Consider the following 17,947-nt stretch of genomic DNA (forward strand, 5'->3'; position numbering starts at 1 on the left):
TTGCCCTATCTGAAAGTCTGATAGAAGCCGGAAAAATGACTAAGTCCAAAAGAAAAATGTTTTCATCTTTTTTCAATTTTACCCACATGGGATATATATTCTACCCACACACATTTGGAACTCTCCTGGGGTACCCTCACACATATTATTCCCTCATTTATTGGATATTTTCACAAAAAAGTGAAATTTTCAAAAATCCAGAAAATTGGCTGAAAACGACTAAATATCAAAGACTCATTGAGCGAATCGCTCTGGAACTGAAATTGGAACTCTCACTGACAATTGCCCTATCTGAAAGACTGATAAACGCCGGAAAAATGACTAAGTCCAAAAGAAAAATGTTTTCATCTTTTTTCAATTTTACCCACATGGGATATATATTCTACCCACACACATTTGGAACTCTCCTGGGGTACCCTCACACATATTATTCCCTCATTTAGTGGATATTTTCACAAAAAAGTGAAATTTTCAAAAATCCAGAAAATTGGCTGAAAACGACTAAATATCAAGGACTCATTGGGAGAATCACTCTGGAACTGAAATCGGAACGATCACTGACATTTCCCCTATCTGAAAGTCTGATAAACGCCGGAAAAATGACTAAGTCCAAAAGAAAAATGTTTTCATCTTTTTTCAATTTTACCCACATGGGATATATATTCTACCCACACACATTTGGAACTCTCCTGGGGTACCCTCATACATATTATTCTCTCATTTAGTGGATATTTTCACAAAAAAGTGAAATTTTCAAAAATCCAGAAAATTGGCTGAAAACGACTAAATAACAAGGACTGATTGTGCGAATCGCTCTGGAACTGAAATCAGAACGCTCACTGACATTTCCCCTTTCTGAAAGTCTAATAAACGCCAGAAAAATGACTAAGTCCAAAAAAAAATTTTTTTCAACTTTTTTCAATTTTACCCTCGTGGGATATATATTCTACCCACACAAATTTGGAACTCTCCTGGGGTACCCTCACACATATTATTCCCTCATTTTGTGGATATTTTCACAAAAAAGTGAAATTTTCAAAAATCCAGAAAATTGGCTGAAATCGACTAAATATCAAGGACTCATTGGGCGAATCGCTCTGTAACTGAAATTGGAACTCTCACTGACATTTCCCCTATCTGAAAGTCTGATAAACGTCAGAAAAATGACTATGTCCAAAAAAAAAATGTTTTCAACTATTTTCAATTTTACCCCCGTGGGATATATATTCTACCCACACACATTTGGAACTCTCCTGGGGTACCCTCACACATATTATTCCCTCATTTATAGGATATTTTCACAAAAAAGTGAAATTTTCAAAAATCCAGAAAATTGGCTGAAAACGACTAAATATCAAAGTCTCATTGAGCGCATCGCTCTGGAACTGAAATTGGAACTCTCACTGACATTTGCCATATCTGAAAGTCTGATAAACGCCGGAAAAATGACTAAGTCGAAAAAAAAAATGTTTTCAACTTTTTTCAATTTTACCCCCGTGGGATATATATTCTACCCACACACACTTGGAACTCTCCTGGGGTACCCTCACACATATTATTCCCTCATTTAGTGGATTTTTCACAAAAAAGTGAAATTTTCAAAAATCCAGAAAATTGGCTGAAAACGACTAAATAACAAGGACTCATTGGGCGAATCACTCTGGAACTGAAATCGGAATGCTCACTGACATTTCCCCTATCTGAAAGTCTGATAAAAGCCGGAAAAATTACTAAGGACAAAAAAAATTTTTTTTCAACTTTTTTCAATTTTACCCCCGTGAGATATATATTCTACCCACACACATTTGGAACTCTCCTGGGGTACCCTCACACATATTATTCCCTCATTTAGTGAATATTTTCACAAAAAAGTGAAATTTTCAAAAATTCAGAAAATTGGCTGAAAACGACTAAATATCAAAGACTCATTGGGCGAATCGCTCTGGAACTGAAATTGGAACGCACACTGACAATTGCCCTATCTGAAAGCCTGATAAAAGCCAGAAAAATGACTAAGTCCAAAAAAAAATTTTTTTCAACTTTTTTCAATTTTACCCCCGTGGGATATATATTCTACCCACACAAATTTGGAACTCTCCTGGGGTACCCTCACACATATTATTCCCTCATTTTGTGGATATTTTCACAAAAAAGTGAAATTTTCAAAAATCCAGAAAATTGGCTGAAATCGACTAAATATCAAGGACTCATTGGGCGAATCGCTCTGTAACTGAAATCGGAATGCTCACTGACATTTCCCCTATCTGAAAGTCTGATAAACGTCAGAAAAATGACTATGTCCAAAAAAAAAATGTTTTCAACTTTTTTCAATTTTACCCCCGTGGGATATATATTCTACCCACACACATTTGGAACTCTCCTGGGGTACCCTCAAACATATTATTCCCTCATTTAGTGGATATTTTCACAAAAAAGTGAAATTTTCAAAAATTCACAAAATTGGCTGAAAACGACTAAATATCAAAGACTCATTGGGCGAATCACTCTGGAACTGAAATTGGAATGCTCACTGACAATTGCCCTATCTGAAAAACTGATAAACGCCGGAAAAATGACTAAGTCCAAAAGAAAAATGTTTTCATCTTTTTTCAATTTTACCCACATGGGATATATATTCTACCCACACACATTTGGAACTCTCCTGGGGTGCCCTCACACATATTATTCCCTCATTTAGTGGATATTTTCACAAAAAAGTGAAATTTTCAAAAATCCAGAAAATTGGCTGAAAACGACTAAATATCAAGGACTCATTGGGAGAATCACTCTGGAACTGAAATCGGAACGATCACTGACATTTCCCCTATCTGAAAGTCTGATAAACGCCGGAAAAATGACTAAGTCCAATAAAAAAATTTTTTCAACTTTTTTCAATTTTACCCCCGTGAGATATATATTCTACCCACACACATTTGGAACTCTCCTGGGGTACCCTCACACATATTATTCCCTCATTTAGTGGATATTTTCACAAAAAAGTGAAATTTTCAAAAATTCAGAAAATTGGCTGAAAACGACTAAATATCAAAGACTCATTGAGCGCATCGCTCTGGAACTGAAATTGGAACTCTCACTGACATTTGCCATATCTGAAAGTCTGATAAACGCCGGAAAAATGACTAAGTCCAAAAGAAAAATGTTTTCATCTTTTTTCAATTTTACCCCCGTGGGATATATATTCTACCCACACACATTTGGAACTCTCCTGGGGTACCCTCACACATATTATTCCCTCATTTATTGGATATTTTCACAAAAAAGTGAAATTTTCAAAAATCCAGAAAATTGGCTGAAAACGACTAAATATCAAAGACTCATTGAGCGAATCGCTCTGGAACTGAAATTGGAACTCTCACTGACAATTGCCCTATCTGAAAGACTGATAAACGCCGGAAAAATGACTAAGTCCAAAAGAAAAATGTTTTCATCTTTTTTCAATTTTACCCCCGTGAGATATATATTCTACCCACACACATTTGGAACTCTCCTGGGGTACCCTCACACATATTATTCCCTCATTTAGTGGATATTTTCACAAAAAAGTGAAATTTTCAAAAATTCAGAAAATTGGCTGAAAACGACTAAATATCAAAGACTCATTGGGCGAATCGCTCTGGAACTGAAATTGGAACGCACACTGACAATTGCCCTATCTGAAAGCCTGATAAAAGCCAGAAAAATGACTAAGTCCAAAAAAAATTTTTTTTCAACTTTTTTCAATTTTACCCCCGTGAGATATATATTCTACCCACACACATTTGGAACTCTCCTGGGGTACCCTCACACATATTATTCCCTCATTTAGTGGATATTTTCACAAAAATGTGAAATTTTCAAAAATTCAGAAAATTGGCTGAAAACGACTAAATATCAAAGACTCATTGGGCGAATCGCTCTGGAACTGAAATTGGAACGCTCACTGACAATTGCCCTATCTGAAAGTCTGATAGAAGCCGGAAAAATGACTAAGTCCAAAAGAAAAATGTTTTCATCTTTTTTCAATTTTACCCACATGGGATATATATTCTACCCACACACATTTGGAACTCTCCTGGGGTACCCTCATACATATTATTCTCTCATTTAGTGGATATTTTCACAAAAAAGTGAAATTTTCAAAAATCCAGAAAATTGGCTGAAAACGACTAAATAACAAGGACTGATTGTGCGAATCGCTCTGGAACTGAAATCAGAACGCTCACTGACATTTCCCCTTTCTGAAAGTCTAATAAACGCCGGAAAAATGACTAAGTTCAAAAAAAAAATTGTTTCAACTTATTTCAATTTTACCCCCGTGGGATATATATTCTACCCAGACACATTTGGAACTCTGCTGGGATACCCTCACACATATTATTCCCTCATTTCGTGGATATTTTCACAAAAAAGTGAAATTTTCAAAAATCCAGAAAATTGGCTGAAAACGACTAAATAACAAGGACTCATTGGGCGAATCGCTCTGGAACTGAAATCGGAACGCTCACTGACATTTCCCCTATCTGAAAGTCTGATAAACACCGGAAAAATGACTAAGTCCAGAAAAAAAAATTTTTCAACTTTTTTCAATTTTACCCCCGTGGGATATATATTCTACCCACACACATTTGGAACTCTCCTGGGGTACCCTCACACATATTATTCCCTCATTTAGTGGATATTTTCACAAAAAAGTGAAATTTTCAAAAATTCACAAAATTGGCTGAAAACGACTAAATATCAAAGACTCATTGGGCGAATCGCTCTGGAACTGAAATTGTAACGCTCACTGACAATTGCCCTATCTGAAAGTCTGATAAACGAAGGAAAAATGACTAAGTCCAAAAGAAAAATGTTTTCATCTTTTTTCAATTTTACCCACATGGGATATATATTCTACCCACACACATTTGGAACTCTCCTGGGGTACCCTCACACATATTATTCTCTCATTTAGTGGATATTTTCACAAAAAAGTGAAATTTTCAAAAATCCAGAAAATTGGCTGAAAACGACTAAATATCAAGGACTCATTGGGAGAATCACTCTGGAACTGAAATCGGAACGATCACTGACATTTCCCATATCTGAAAGTCTGATAAACGCCGGAAAAATGACTAAGTCGAAGAAAAAAATGTTTTCAACTTTTTTCAATTTTATCCCCGTGGGATATATATTCTACCCACACACATTTGGAACTCTCTTGGGGTACCCTCACACATATTATTCCCTCATTTAGTGGATATTTTCACAAAAAAGTGAAATTTTCAAAAATTCAGAAAATTGGCTGAAAACGACTAAATATCAAAGACTCATTGGGCGAATCGCTCTGGAACTGAAATTGGAACGTTCACTGACAATTGCCCTATCTGAAAGTCTGATAGAAGCCGGAAAAATGACTAAGTCCAAAAGAAAAATGTTTTCATCTTTTTTCAATTTTACCCACATGGGATAAATATTCTACCCACACACATTTGGAACTCTCCTGGGGTACCCTCATACATATTATTCTCTCATTTAGTGGATATTTTCACAAAAAAGTGAAATTTTCAAAAATCCAGAAAATTGGCTGAAAACGACTAAATATCAAGGACTCATTGGGCGAATCGCTCTGGAACTGAAATCGGAACGCTCACTGACATTTCCCCTATCTGAAAGTCTGATAAACACCGGAAAAATGACTAAGTCCAGAAAAAAAAAATTTTCAACTTTTTTCAATTTTACCCCCGTGGGATATATATTCTACCCACACACATTTGGAACTCTCCTGGGGTACCCTCACACATATTATTCCCTCATTTAGTGGATATTTTCACAAAAAAAGTGAAATTTTCAAAAATTCAGAAAATTGGCTGAAAACGACTAAATATCAAAGACTCATTGGGCGAATCGCTCTGGAACTGAAATTGGAACGCTCACTGACAATTGCCCTATCTGAAAGTCTGATAAACGCCGGAAAAATAACTAAGTCCAAAAGAAAAATGTTTTCATCTTTTTTCAATTTTACCCACATGGGATATATATTCTACCCACACACATTTGGAACTCTCTTGGGGTACCCTCACACATATTATTCTCTCATTTAGTGGATATTTTCACAAAAAAGTGAAATTTTCAAAAATCCAGAAAATTGGCTGAAAACGACTAAATATCAAGGACTCATTGGGAGAATCACTCTGGAACTGAAATCGGAACGCTCACTGACATTTCCCCTATCTGAAAGTCTGATAAACGCCGGAAAAATGACTAAGTCGAAAAAAAAAAATGTTTTCAACTTTTTTCAATTTTATCCCCGTGGGATATATATTCTACCCACACACATTTGGAACTCTCCTGGGGTACCCTCACACATATTATTCCCTCATTTAGTGGATATTTTCACAAAAAAGTGAAATTTTCAAAAATCCAGAAAATTGGCTGAAAACGACTAAATAACAAGGACTGATTGGGCGAATCGCTCTGCAACTGAAATCAGAACGCTCACTGACATTTCCCCTTTCTGAAAGTCTAATAAACGCCGGAAAAATGACTAAGTCGAAGAAAAAAATGTTTTCAACTTTTTTCAATTTTATCCCCGTGGGATATATATTCTACCCACACACATTTGGAACTCTCTTGGGGTACCCTCACACATATTATTCCCTCATTTAGTGGATATTTTCACAAAAAAGTGAAATTTTCAAAAATTCAGAAAATTGGCTGAAAACGACTAAATATCAAAGACTCATTGGGCGAATCGCTCTGGAACTGAAATTGGAACGTTCACTGACAATTGCCCTATCTGAAAGTCTGATAGAAGCCGGAAAAATGACTAAGTCCAAAAGAAAAATGTTTTCATCTTTTTTCAATTTTACCCACATGGGATAAATATTCTACCCACACACATTTGGAACTCTCCTGGGGTACCCTCATACATATTATTCTCTCATTTAGTGGATATTTTCACAAAAAAGTGAAATTTTCAAAAATCCAGAAAATTGGCTGAAAACGACTAAATATCAAGGACTCATTGGGCGAATCGCTCTGGAACTGAAATCGGAACGCTCACTGACATTTCCCCTATCTGAAAGTCTGATAAACACCGGAAAAATGACTAAGTCCAGAAAAAAAAAATTTTCAACTTTTTTCAATTTTACCCCCGTGGGATATATATTCTACCCACACACATTTGGAACTCTCCTGGGGTACCCTCACACATATTATTCCCTCATTTAGTGGATATTTTCACAAAAAAAGTGAAATTTTCAAAAATTCAGAAAATTGGCTGAAAACGACTAAATATCAAAGACTCATTGGGCGAATCGCTCTGGAACTGAAATTGGAACGCTCACTGACAATTGCCCTATCTGAAAGTCTGATAAACGCCGGAAAAATAACTAAGTCCAAAAGAAAAATGTTTTCATCTTTTTTCAATTTTACCCACATGGGATATATATTCTACCCACACACATTTGGAACTCTCTTGGGGTACCCTCACACATATTATTCTCTCATTTAGTGGATATTTTCACAAAAAAGTGAAATTTTCAAAAATCCAGAAAATTGGCTGAAAACGACTAAATATCAAGGACTCATTGGGAGAATCACTCTGGAACTGAAATCGGAACGCTCACTGACATTTCCCCTATCTGAAAGTCTGATAAACGCCGGAAAAATGACTAAGTCGAAAAAAAAAAATGTTTTCAACTTTTTTCAATTTTATCCCCGTGGGATATATATTCTACCCACACACATTTGGAACTCTCCTGGGGTACCCTCACACATATTATTCCCTCATTTAGTGGATATTTTCACAAAAAAGTGAAATTTTCAAAAATCCAGAAAATTGGCTGAAAACGACTAAATAACAAGGACTGATTGGGCGAATCGCTCTGCAACTGAAATCAGAACGCTCACTGACATTTCCCCTTTCTGAAAGTCTAATAAACGCCGGAAAAATGACTAAGTCCAAAAAAAAAATTGTTTCAACTTATTTCAATTTTACCCCCGTGGGATATATATTCTACCCACACACATTTGGAACTCTCCTGGGGTACCCTCACACATATTATTCCCTCATTTCGTGGATATTTTCACAAAAAAGGGAAATTTTCAAAAATCCAGAAAATTGGCTGAAAACGACTAAATAACAAGGACTCATTGGGCGAATCGCTCTGGAACTGAAATCGGAACGCTCAATGACATTTCCCCTATCTGAAAGTCTGATAAACACCGGAAAAATGACTAAGTCCAGAAAAAAAAAATTTTCAACTTTTTTCAATTTTACCCCCGTGGGATATATATTCTACCCACACACATTTGGAACTCTCCTGGGGTACCCTCACACATATTATTCCCTCATTTAGTGGATATTTTCACAAAAAAGTTAAATTTTCAAAAATTCACAAAATTGGCTGAAAACGACTAAATATCAAAGACTCATTGGGCGAATCGCTCTGGAACTGAAATTGGAACGCTCACTGACAATTGCCCTATCTGAAAGTCTGATAAACGCCGGAAAAATGACTAAGTCCAAAAGAAAAATGTTTTCATCTTTTTTCAATTTTACCCACATGGGATATATATTCTATCCACACACATTTGGAACTCTCCTGGGGTACCCTCACACATATTATTCTCTCATTTAGTGGATATTTTCACAAAAAAGTGAAATTTTCAAAAATCCAGAAAATTGGCTGAAAACGACTAAATATCAAAGACTCATTGGGAGAATCACTCTGGAACTGAAATCGGAACGCTCACTGACATTTCCCCTATCTGAAAGTCTGATAAACGCCGGAAAAATGACTAAGTCCAAAAGAAAAATGTTTTCATCTTTTTTCAATTTTACCCACATGGGATATATATTCTACCCACACACATTTGGAACTCTCCTGGGGTACCCTCACACATATTATTCTCTCATTTAGTGGATATTTTCACAAAAAAGTGAAATTTTCAAAAATCCAGAAAATTGGCTGAAAACGACTAAATATCAAGGACTCATTGGGAGAATCACTCTGGAACTGAAATCGGAACGCTCACTGACATTTCCCCTATCTGAAAGTCTGATAAACGACGGAAAAATGACTAAGTCGAAAAAAAAAAATGTTTTCAACTTTTTTCAATTTTATCCCCGTGGGATATATATTCTACCCACACACATTTGGAACTCTCCTGGGGTACCCTCACACATATTATTCCCTCATTTAGTGGATATTTTCACAAAAAAGTGAAATTTTCAAAAATTCAGAAAATTGGCTGAAAACGACTAAATATCAAAGACTCATTGGGCGAATCGCTCTGGAACTGAAATTGGAACGCTCACTGACAATTGCCCTATCTGAAAGTCTGATAAACGCCGGAAAAATGACTAAGTCCAAAAGAAAAATGTTTTCATCTTTTTTCAATTTTACCCACATGGGATATATATTCTACCCACACACATTTGGAACTCTCCTGGGGTACCCTCACACATATTATTCTCTCATTTAGTGGATATTTTCACAAAAAAGTGAAATTTTCAAAAATCCAGAAAATTGGCTGAAAACGACTAAATAACAAGGACTGATTGAGCGAATCGCTCTGGAACTGAAATCAGAACGCTCACTGACATTTCCCCTTTCTGAAAGTTTAATAAACGCCGGAAAAATGACTAAGTCCAAAAAAAAAATTGTTTCAACTTATTTCAATTTTACCCCCGTGGGATATATATTCTACCCAAACACATTTGGAACTATCCTGGGGTACCCTCACACATATTATTCTCTCATTTAGTGGATATTTTCACAAAAAAGGGAAATTTTCAAAAATCCAGGAAATTGGCTGAAAACGACTAAATAACAAGGACTCATTGGGCGAATCGCTCTGGAACTGAAATCGGAACGCTCACTGACATTTCCCCTATCTGAAAGTCTGATAAACACCGGAAAAATGACTAAGTCGAGAAAAAAAAAATTTTCAACTTTTTTCAATTTTACCCCCGTGGGATATATATTCTACCCACACACATTTGGAACTCTCCTGGGGTACCCTCACACATATTATTCCCTCATTTAGTGGATATTTTCACAAAAAAGTGAAATTTTCAAAAATACACAAAATTGGCTGAAAACGACTAAATATCAAAGACTCATTGGGCGAATCGCTCTGGAACTGAAATTGGAACGCTCACTGACAATTGCCCTATCTGAAAGTCTGATAAACGCCGGAAAAATGACTAAGTCCAAAAGAAAAATGTTTTCATCTTTTTTCAATTTTACACACATGGGATATATATTCTACCCACACACATTTGGAACTCTCCTGGGGTACCCTCACACATATTATTCTCTCATTTAGTGGATATTTTCACAAAAAAGTGAAATTTTCAAAAATCCAGAAAATTGGCTGAAAACGACTAAATAACAAGGACTGATTGGGAGAATCGCTCTGGAACTGAAATCAGAACGCTCACTGACATTTCCCCTTTCTGAAAGTCTAATAAACGCCGGAAAAATGACTAAGTCCAAAAAAAAAATTGTTTCAACTTATTTCAATTTTACCCCCGTGGGATATATATTCTACCCACACACATTTGGAACTCTCCTGGGGTACCATCACACATATTATTCTCTCATTTAGTGGATATTTTCACAAAAAAGTGAAATTTTCAAAAATGCAGAAAATTGGCTGAAAACGACTAAACAACAAGGACTCATTGGGCGAATCGCTCTGGAACTGAAATCAGAACGCTCACTGACATTTCCCCTTTCTGAAAGTCTAATAAACGCCGGAAAAATGACTAAGTCCAAAAAAAAAATTGTTTCAACTTATTTCAATTTTACCCCCGTGGGATATATATTCTACCCACACACATTTGGAACTCTCCTGGGGTACCCTCACACATATTATTCCCTCATTTCGTGGATATTTTCACAAAAAAGTGAAATTTTCAAAAATCCTGAAAATTGGCTGAAAACGACTAAATATCAAGGACTCATTGGATGAATCACTCTGGAACTGAAATCGGAACGCTCACTGACATTTCCCCTATCTGAAAGTCTGATAAACGCCGGAAAAATGACTAAGTCGAAAAAAAAATGTTTTCAACTTTTTTCAATTTTATCCCCGTGGGATATATATTCTACCCACACACATTTGGAACTCTCCTGGGGTACCCTCACACATATTATTCCCTCATTTAGTGGATATTTTCACAAAAAAGTGAAATTTTCAAAAATTCAGAAAATTGGCTGAAAACGACTAAATATCAAAGACTCATTGGGCGAATCGCTCTGGAACTGAAATTGGAACGCTCACTGACAATTGCCCTATCTGAAAGTCTGATAAACGCCGGAAAAATGACTAAGTCCAAAAGAAAAATGTTTTCATCTTTTTTCAATTTTACCCACATGGGATATATATTCTACCCACACACATTTGGAACTCTCCTGGGGTACCCTCACACATATTATTCTCTCATTTAGTGGATATTTTCACAAAAAAGTGAAATTTTCAAAAATCCAGAAAATTGGCTGAAAACGACTAAATAACAAGGACTCATGGGGCGAATCGCTCTGGAACTGAAATCGGATCGCTCACTGACATTTCCCCTATCTGAAAGTCTGATAAACACCGGAAAAATGACTAAGTCCAGAAAAAAAAAAATTTCAACTTTTTTCAATTTTACCCCCGTGGGATATATATTCTACCCACACACATTTGGAACTCTCCTGGGGTACCCTCACACATATTATTCCCTCATTTAGGGGATATTTTCACAAAAAAAGTGAAATTTTCAAAAATTCAGAAAATTGGCTGAAAACGACTAAATATCAAAGACTCATTGGGCGAATCGCTCTGGAACTGAAATTGGAACGCTCACTGACAATTGCCCTATCTAAAAGTCTGATAAACGCCGGAAAAATGACTAAGTCCAAAAGAAAAATGTTTTCATCTTTTTTCAATTTTACCCACATGGGATATATATTCTATCCACACACATTTGGAACTCTCCTGGGGTACCCTCACACATATTATTCTCTCATTTAGTGGATATTTTCACAAAAAAGGGAAATTTTCAAAAATCCAGAAAATTGGCTGAAAACGACTAAATATCAAGGACTCATTGGGCGAATCGCTCTGGAACTGAAATCGGAACGCTCCCTGATATTTCCCCTTTCTGAAAGTCTGATAAACACCGGAAAAATGACTAAGTCCAAAAGAAAAATGTTTTCATCTTTTTTCAATTTTACCCACATGGGATATATATTCTATCCACACACATTTAGAACTCTCCTGGGGTACCCTCACACATATTATTCTCTCATTTAGTGGATATTTTCACAAAAAAGGGAAATTTTCAAAAATCCAGAAAATTGGCTGAAAACGACTAAATATCAAGGACTCATTGGGAGAATCACTCTGGAACTGAAATCGGAATGCTCACTGACATTTACCCTATCTGAAAGTCTGATAAACACCGGAAAAATGACTAAGTCCAAAAAAAAAATTTTTTTCAACTTTTTTCAATTTTACCCCCATGGGATATTTTTTCTACCCACACACATTTGGAACTCTCCTGGGGTACACTCACACTTATTATTCCCTCATTTAGTGGATATTTTCACAAAAAAGTGAAATTTTCAAAAATTCAGAAAATTGGCTGAAAACGACTAAATATCAGACTCATTGGGCAAATCGCTCTGGAACTGAAATTGGAACGCTCACTGACAATTGCCCTATCTGAAAGTCTGATAAATGCCGGAAAAATGACTAAGTCCAAAAGAAAAATGTTTTCATCTTTTTTCAATTTTACCCACATGGGATATATATTCTACCCACACACATTTGGAACTCTCCTGGTGTACCTTCACACATATTATTCTCTCATTTAGTGGATATTTTCACAAAAAAGAGAAATTTTCAAAAATCCAGAAAATTGGCTGAAAACGACTAAATAACAAGGACTGATTGGGCGAATCGCTCTGGAACTGAAATCAGAACGCTCACTGACATTTCCCCTTTCTGAAAGTCTAATAAACGCCGGAAAAATGACTAAGTCCAAAAAAAAAATTGTTTCAACTTATTTCAATTTTACCCCCGTGGGATATATATTCTGCCCACACACATTTGGAACTCTCCTGGGGTACCCTCACACATATTATTCCCTCATTTCGTGGATATTTTCACAAAAAAGGGAAATTTTCAAAAATCCAGAAAATTGGCTGAAAACGACTAAATAACAAGGACTCATTGGGCGAATCGCTCTGGAACTGAAATCGGAACGCTCACTGACATTTCCCCTATCTGAAAGTCTGATAAACACCGGAAAAATGACTAAGTCGAGAAAAAAAAAATTTTCAACTTTTTTCAATTTTACCCCCGTGGGATATATATTCTACCCACACACATTTGGAACTCTCCTGGGGTACCCTCACACATATTATTCCCTCATTTAGTGGATATTTTCACAAAAAAGTGAAATTTTCAAAAATACACAAAATTGGCTGAAAACGACTAAATATCAAAGACTCATTGGGCGAATCGCTCTGGAACTGAAATTGGAACGCTCACTGACAATTGCCCTATCTGAAAGTCTGATAAACGCCGGAAAAATGACTAAGTCCAAAAGAAAAATGTTTTCATCTTTTTTCAATTTTACCCACATGGGATATATATTCTACCCACACACATTTGGAACTCTCCTGGGGTACCCTCACACATATTATTCTCTCATTTAGTGGATATTTTCACAAAAAAGTGAAATTTTCAAAAATCCAGAAAATTGGCTGAAAACGACTAAATAACAAGGACTGATTGGGCGAATCGCTCTGGAACTGAAATCAGAACGCTCACTGACATTTCCCCTTTCTGAAAGTCTAATAAACGCCGGAAAAATGACTAAGTCCAAAAAAAAAATTGTTTCAACTTATTTCAATTTTACCCCCGTGGGATATATATTCTACCCACACACATTTGGAACTCTCCTGGGGTACCATCACACATATTATTCTCTCATTTAGTGGATATTTTCACAAAAAAGTGAAATTTTCAAAAATGCAGAAAATTGGCTGAAAACGACTAAACAACAAGGACTCATTGGGCGAATCGCTCTGGAACTGAAATCAGAACGCTCACTGACATTTCCCCTTTCTGAAAGTCTAATAAACGCCGGAAAAATGACTAAGTCCAAAAAAAAAATTGTTTCAACTTATTTCAATTTTACCCCCGTGGGATATATATTCTACCCACACACATTTGGAACTCTCCTGGGGTACCCTCACACATATTATTCCCTCATTTCGTGGATATTTTCACAAAAAAGTGAAATTTTCAAAAATCCTGAAAATTGGCTGAAAACGACTAAATATCAAGGACTCATTGGATGAATCACTCTGGAACTGAAATCGGAACGCTCACTGACATTTCCCCTATCTGAAAGTCTGATAAACGCCGGAAAAATGACTAAGTCGAAAAAAAAATGTTTTCAACTTTTTTCAATTTTATCCCCGTGGGATATATATTCTACCCACACACATTTGGAACTCTCCTGGGGTACCCTCACACATATTATTCCCTCATTTAGTGGATATTTTCACAAAAAAGTGAAATTTTCAAAAATTCAGAAAATTGGCTGAAAACGACTAAATATCAAAGACTCATTGGGCGAATCGCTCTGGAACTGAAATTGGAACGCTCACTGACAATTGCCCTATCTGAAAGTCTGATAAACGCCAGAAAAATGACTAAGTCCAAAAGAAAAATGTTTTCATCTTTTTTCAATTTTACCCACATGGGATATATATTCTACGCACACACATTTGGAACTCTCCTGGTGTACCTTCACACATATTATTCTCTCATTTAGTGGATATTTTCACAAAAAAGAGAAATTTTCAAAAATCCAGAAAATTGGCTGAAAACGACTAAATAACAAGGACTGATTGGGCGAATCGCTCTGGAACTGAAATCAGAACGCTCACTGACATTTCCCCTTTCTGAAAGTCTAATAAACGCCGGAAAAATGACTAAGTCCAAAAAAAAAATTGTTTCAACTTATTTCAATTTTACCCCCGTGGGATATATATTCTACCCACACACATTTGGAACTCTCCTGGGGTACCCTCACACATATTATTCCCTCATTTCGTGGATATTTTCACAAAAAAGTGAAATTTTCAAAAATGCAGAAAATTGGCTGAAAACGACTAAACAACAAGGACTCATTGGGCGAATCGCTCTGGAACTGAAATCAGAACGCTCACTGACATTTCCCCTTTCTGAAAGTCTAATAAACGCCGGAAAAATGACTAAGTCCAAAAAAAAAATTGTTTCAACTTATTTCAATTTTACCCCCGTGGGATATATATTCTACCCACACACATTTGGAACTCTCCTGGGGTACCCTCACACATATTATTCCCTCATTTCGTGGATATTTTCACAAAAAAGTGAAATTTTCAAAAATCCTGAAAATTGGCTGAAAACGACTAAATATCAAGGACTCATTGGATGAATCACTCTGGAACTGAAATCGGAACGCTCACTGACATTTCCCCTATCTGAAAGTCTGATAAACGCCGGAAAAATGACTAAGTCGAAAAAAAAATGTTTTCAACTTTTTTCAATTTTATCCCCGTGGGATATATATTCTACCCACACACATTTGGAACTCTCCTGGGGTACCCTCACACATATTATTCCCTCATTTAGTGGATATTTTCACAAAAAAGTGAAATTTTCAAAAATTCAGAAAATTGGCTGAAAACGACTAAATATCAAAGACTCATTGGGCGAATCGCTCTGGAACTGAAATTGGAACGCTCACTGACAATTGCCCTATCTGAAAGTCTGATAAACGCCGGAAAAATGACTAAGTCCAAAAGAAAAATGTTTTCATCTTTTTTCAATTTTACCCACATGGGATATATATTCTACCCACACACATTTGGAACTCTCCTGGGGTACCCTCACACATATTATTCTCTCATTTAGTGGATATTTTCACAAAAAAGTGAAATTTTCAAAAATCCAGAAAATTGGCTGAAAACGACTAAATAACAAGGACTGATTGGGCGAATCGCTCTGGAACTGAAATCAGAACGCTCACTGACATTTCCCCTTTCTGAAAGTCTAATAAACGCCGGAAAAATGACTAAGTCCAAAAAAAAAATTGTTTCAACTTATTTCAATTTTACCCCCGTGGGATATATATTCTACCCACACACATTTGGAACTCTCCTGGGGTACCCTCACACATATTATTCCCTCATTTCGTGGATATTTTCACAAAAAAGTGAAATTTTCAAAAATCCAGAAAATTGGCTGAAAACGACTAAATAACAAGGACTCATGGGGCGAATCGCTCTGGAACTGAAATCGGATCGCTCACTGACATTTCCCCTATCTGAAAGTCTGATAAACACCGGAAAAATGACTAAGTCCAGAAAAAAAAAATTTTCAACTTTTTTCAATTTTACCCCCGTGGGATATATATTCTACCCACACACATTTGGAACTCTCCTGGGGTACCCTCACACATATTATTCCCTCATTTAGTGGATATTTTCACAAAAAAGTGAAATTTTCAAAAATACACAAAATTGGCTGAAAACGACTAAATATCAAAGACTCATTGGGCGAATCGCTCTGGAACTGAAATTGGAACGCTCACTGACAATTGCCCTATCTGAAAGTCTGATAAACGCCGGAAAAATGACTAAGTCCAAAAGAAAAATGTTTTCATCTTTTTTCAATTTTACACACATGGGATATATATTCTACCCACACACATTTGGAACTCTCCTGGGGTACCCTCACACATATTATTCTCTCATTTAGTGGATATTTTCACAAAAAAGTGAAATTTTCAAAAATCCAGAAAATTGGCTGAAAACGACTAAATAACAAGGACTGATTGGGAGAATCGCTCTGGAACTGAAATCAGAACGCTCACTGACATTTCCCCTTTCTGAAAGTCTAATAAACGCCGGAAAAATGACTAAGTCCAAAAAAAAAATTGTTTCAACTTATTTCAATTTTACCCCCGTGGGATATATATTCTACCCACACACATTTGGAACTCTCCTGGGGTACCATCACACATATTATTCTCTCATTTAGTGGATATTTTCACAAAAAAGTGAAATTTTCAAAAATGCAGAAAATTGGCTGAAAACGACTAAACAACAAGGACTCATTGGGCGAATCGCTCTGGAACTGAAATCAGAACGCTCACTGACATTTCCCCTTTCTGAAAGTCTAATAAACGCCGGAAAAATGACTAAGTCCAAAAAAAAAATTGTTTCAACTTATTTCAATTTTACCCCCGTGGGATATATATTCTACCCACACACATTTGGAACTCTCCTGGGGTACCCTCACACATATTATTCCCTCATTTCGTGGATATTTTCACAAAAAAGTGAAATTTTCAAAAATCCTGAAAATTGGCTGAAAACGACTAAATATCAAGGACTCATTGGATGAATCACTCTGGAACTGAAATCGGAACGCTCACTGACATTTCCCCTATCTGAAAGTCTGATAAACGCCGGAAAAATGACTAAGTCGAAAAAAAAATGTTTTCAACTTTTTTCAATTTTATCCCCGTGGGATATATATTCTACCCACACACATTTGGAACTCTCCTGGGGTACCCTCACACATATTATTCCCTCATTTAGTGGATATTTTCACAAAAAAGTGAAATTTTCAAAAATTCAGAAAATTGGCTGAAAACGACTAAATATCAAAGACTCATTGGGCGAATCGCTCTGGAACTGAAATTGGAACGCTCACTGACAATTGCCCTATCTGAAAGTCTGATAAACGCCGGAAAAATGACTAAGTCCAAAAGAAAAATGTTTTCATCTTTTTTCAATTTTACCCACATGGGATATATATTCTACCCACACACATTTGGAACTCTCCTGGGGTACCCTCACACATATTATTCTCTCATTTAGTGGATATTTTCACAAAAAAG

This window comes from Phyllobates terribilis, unplaced genomic scaffold, assembly GCF_046119375.1.
Source record: "Phyllobates terribilis strain yellow unplaced genomic scaffold, ASM4611937v1 Scaffold_2__4_contigs__length_985480577, whole genome shotgun sequence".
Taxonomy (NCBI): Eukaryota; Metazoa; Chordata; class Amphibia; order Anura; family Dendrobatidae; genus Phyllobates; species Phyllobates terribilis.